Source organism: Rhinoraja longicauda, chromosome 7 (genome assembly GCF_053455715.1).
Source record: "Rhinoraja longicauda isolate Sanriku21f chromosome 7, sRhiLon1.1, whole genome shotgun sequence".
Taxonomy (NCBI): Eukaryota; Metazoa; Chordata; class Chondrichthyes; order Rajiformes; family Arhynchobatidae; genus Rhinoraja; species Rhinoraja longicauda.
Window position 1 is genome coordinate 6284474 of NC_135959.1, and position 4517 is coordinate 6288990.

The 4517-nt window shown below is 57.3% G+C and overlaps 1 pseudogene; it reads right to left on the minus strand.

The window, feature by feature from the left end:
- Positions 1 to 3211: 3211 nt before the first annotated feature.
- LOC144595666 (U2 spliceosomal RNA) lies at positions 3212 to 3308 on the minus strand (annotated as a pseudogene).
- Positions 3309 to 4517: the final 1209 nt, after the last annotated feature.

A 4517-nucleotide genomic window follows, 5' to 3' on the forward strand; every position in this document is an offset into this window, starting at 1 on the left:
TAAGTCATTCATCTCCCCCTTCTGCTTGTAGATCAGGGTGATGTTGCCCTTCCTCATAGAGTCTGACATGCTGCCGGCTAGAAGTATATCGTTGTACACTTCCAGCAGGTCCGGGCCCACCCAGTCCCACAGAGCCGAGTACAACTCTGCCGGTAAGCCATCGCCTCCGGGAGTTTTACTCGAGTCAAAGGAACGGATGGAGCCAGTCAGCTCCTCCAGGGTCAGTGGTTGGTCCAGACTCTCCCGCTTGCTGTCGTCCAAGACTTCCGTGATGGAGGACAGGAAGTTCTGGGAGGCGGTGCTGTCTGTGGTCTTTACATCGTACAGATCCTTATAAAAGGATCTGCAGATCTTGAGCATGTCTGTCTGCGAGGATGTTACCGAGCCGTCCTCCTCCCTAAGGCTTTTGATCACAGAGCTCCCCCTGTGAACCTTATGGAAGAAGTAACGTGAGCACGTCTCATCCTGCTCAACATGGCGGACCCTGGACCGGAAGATGATCTTGGAGGATTCAGAGGTAAAGAGCCGAGCTTGCCGGCCCTTCAACTCTCTCAGTTCCTCCCTCACATCCACCCCTCTCCTCTGCAGAAGGAGTAGCTGCTGCAAATCTGTCTGGAGTTGACACAGTTCCCTCTTACCCTGTCTTGCTCTCTGAACACCTTTTGAGACGAAGAACTTCTTGATGTTCTCCTTTGTTGCCTCCCACCAGAGTGTCTGGGAGTCAAAGAGGGGCCTCACAGTTCTCCAACATGCGTAGTCCCTCTTTAGCTCCTTAACGTTCTCCGGGGTCAACAGCTCCACGTTTAGCTTCCACGTCCCTCTGCCCGCCTTCCGGTCCTCCTGTAGGTGACAGGTGGCCTGAAGGAGGCAGTGGTCAGAGAAGAACACCGGGGCGAGGTCGGTGTGTCTGACCGTGACGGCCCTCGATGTGAAGAGGAAGTCTATCCGGGACTGGGCTGAACCGTTTGGTCCTGACCAGGTGAACCGTGGCTGAACTCCGCCTGCAGGGTCACTGAAGGCGTCGCGCAGCTTTGCATCTTTGACCGTTTCCACCAGGAGTTTGGAGGTGCCGTCCAGTCTGTGGTTGGCACTGCCGGATCGTCCAGCCGCATCGATGATGCAGTTGAAGTCACCGGCCAGAACGAGCGGTCTAGACGTGGCCAGCAGCGGTGGGAGCTGCTGGAGGACGGCCACCCGCTCGCTCCACCTGGGTGAGGCATACACATTTATCAGCCGGAGCGGAGAACCACGGTACATTACATCCACCACCAAGAGACGACCCCCCACCACCTCCCTTACCTCAGTGATGGTGAAGCCCCCTCCCCGCAGCAAGATCCCCAGACCGGACGCACGACAATCATTTCCCCCCGACCATACCGACAGTCCGTGGGGCCACCATCGCGACCACCTCCGATAGCAGCGAAGGTGTGGCAGCCCGCACTCCTGTAAAAAAGTCACATCCGCCTTTACCTTGGCCAGGTACTGCAAGGCGGATACACATCGCACAGTGCTCTTCACACTGCGCACGTTTAAGGATGCCAGTTTCAGCTCCATTGTCCTTTATTGTCCCAGGCGATCCTCCCGCATGCCAATCATCTGGCTCAGTTCCTGCACATTTTTGTCGCACAGGTAGTGGTACAGGTTGGTGGCTTCCTCAGCACAGGGTGTATTTTCTGGCGAAGCCACTGCGCTGCTCCCAGTGTCCTGGAGCTGGGGCCCATTGGCCACTGCACTGCTCCCGGTCTCCCGGAGCTGGGGCCCATTGGCCACTGCACTGCTCCCGGTCTCCCGGAGCTGGGGCCCATTGGCCATTGTGCCGCTCCCGGTCTCCCGGAGCAGGGGCCCATTGGCCGTTGTGCCGCTCACGGTCTCCCGGAGCAGGGGCCCATTGGCCGTTGTGCCGCTCACGGTCTCCTGGGGCTGGGGCCCATTGGCACTGCTCCCAGTCTCCTGGGGCTGGGGGGCAACAGACACGTTCTTTCTCTTACCTTCCTCCTCCCCCGTTTCCTTCCTCTGCCTCTGCCTCCGTTGTCGGCTCCTCCCGGTCGTCTCATCCTCCGATGCGGAGAGGCTGCTGGCCTCTTCCTGGGAGAGGACTCTTTTTTGGGACTTGCTTGCCTTTTTCTCCGTGCGCACAGCCTTCAATGTTTTCCTCGACTGTACCACCTTCCATTCCTCCTCTTCCTGTTCCCCCTCTTCCATCGACTCACCCTCGTGGGGAGGGGCCTGGGGTGCTCTGTCCTGCGGTTGGGGGCTCCTGGTGGTCGCGTTGTCCTCGCCCCTGCTCTCCTTTCCTTTTTGGGCTTTTTCCGTGGTAGGAGGCGTCTCGTCCACCCTGGGGGTGCTGGCAGCGGCCCCTCTTATCGCCTGTGCATAAGTGCTTGCTCTTTTAGGGCAGGCCCTGTAAAGGTGGCCTGCCTCCCCACACAGGTTGCAGCTCTTACTCTCTTTACAATCCCTTGTCTCGTGGCCTTCTAACTTGCAGTTTCTGCAGACGACTGTCCTGCATTCTGCCGCCACGTGCCCAGGTTTGTTGCATTTCCTGCACACCCTGGGCTGCCCCACGTACGTCATGTAGCCCCGGTTCCCTCCGATAGCAAACACCGAGGGAGGGTGGACAATGAATCCCTTCCCGTCCACCCTCAGCTTCACCTTTACCTGCCTCTTGCTCGTCCAGATCCCGAACAAGTCCTTTATATCCACGCAGTTCCCGGCCCCTTCGACGTAGCGCGCAAGGAAGGTGAGGACATCCACGACGGGCACATGTGGGTTAAACATGTGCACCGTGATCATCCGTTCCCTCTGGGTGGGGAGGGTGAAGAGCGGCTGCACCTTCAGGAGCGACAGCGGGGCTTCATCCCCCTTCTCCCGGAAGTCCTGCAGCAACTTCTGCCATCCCGCCGGGTTCTGGAAGGTAACGTCGAAGTATCCGTTACCTGGGAAGTCCTGGAGGCAGAAGATGTCCCCGGCCTTGAATCCACAAGCCTCCAGCAGCACCTTCTTGATGAAGAGATCCCTTGAGAAAGGGTTCCCCTCCTTGAGGTCCTTCACCGATACTCGCAGGGTATTCCGGATACCCTGCCCTCCAGCTCCACTTGCTACTGCCATCCCACCTGGATAAGGGTGTTAGGTTGGTTACCCAACCAGCATGGATCCACCCCTAAACCAGACACGTGCTCCTGACCTCCGCTCCTCGTCGATGATCTAATGCAAATACTGCTCTTATACTTACCCTGTTCTTATAAGAACATTAGATTGTGCCAGAACAGATACTACACTTGATCTTAGCCAAAAGGCCGAGAGGTAAGCTGCAGTTACCAGTTAACGGGCATTAACGCAACTGATCTCCCGGTGGCCCAGCATCACGGGCACCGACAAGGTGAGGACTCTTTCAGAGTAGGACACAGGGTGGTGTCTTACAGTAGAGTTAAGGTAGAGTTGCTGCCTTACAGCAGGGGTGAGGTCACCAGGGTTGCCAACTGTCCCGTATTAGCCAGGACATCCTGTATATTGGGCTAAATTGGTTTGTCCCATACAGGACCGCCCTTGTCCCGTATTAGGCCCGGGGGGGGGGGGGGGGGGGGGGGGTGCTGTAGGCCCGGACACTGTAGGCCCGGACACTGTAGGCCCGGACACTGTAGGCCCGGACACTGTAGGCCCAGACACTGTAGGCCTGGACGGTGTAGGCCCGGACACTGTAGGCCCGGACACAGTAGGCCCGGACCGTGTAGGCCCGGACACTGTAGGCCTGAACGGTGTAGGCCCGGACACTGTAGGCCAGGACGGTGTAGGCCCGGAGGCCCGGGCGCCGGCTAGCAGAGGTTGCGTAGCAACCGCCTCCCGTCTCGTGCGGCCGCCATTGATGGAGCGGGAGCACGTGGCCGCTGGCTTGGTGAGGTCACGTGGGCCGCGAGGCGGTGACGTCACCTTTTGTCCCTTATTTGGGAGTGAGAAAAGTTGGCAACCCTAGAGTTCACCCCTCACCTTTCCCCTTTGATGATCACCTTTGTGTCAAAGTACATGTTCAGCGCAACTGAAACCCAACCCAAAACCAAGACAAACACCTCTAAGTGCCTCCCCATATTATCACCGGTGCCTCAGTGACTCAAACAAAACATATGATGGTGGTCAGGCAGCGTTTGGAATATTGTGAGCAATTTTGGGTCCCATATCTGAGGATGGATGTGCTGGCTCTGGAGAGGACCCAGAGGAGGTTTACAAGAACGATCCCAGGAATGAGTGTGTTTACATATGGTGAGCGTTTGACAGCACTGGGCCTGTACTCACTGGAGTTTAGAAGAATGTGTGTGTGGGGGCGGGGGGGGGGGGGGGACGGGGACGGACGGTGACCTCATTGAGAACATACAGAATAGTGAAAGGCTTGGCTAGAGTGGATGTGGAGAGGATGTTTTAACTAGTGGGAGAGTCTAGGACTAGAGGTCATTGCCTCAGAATTAAAGGATGTTCTTTTGGGAAGGTATATAAGAAAATAACTGCAGATGCTGCTACAAATCGAT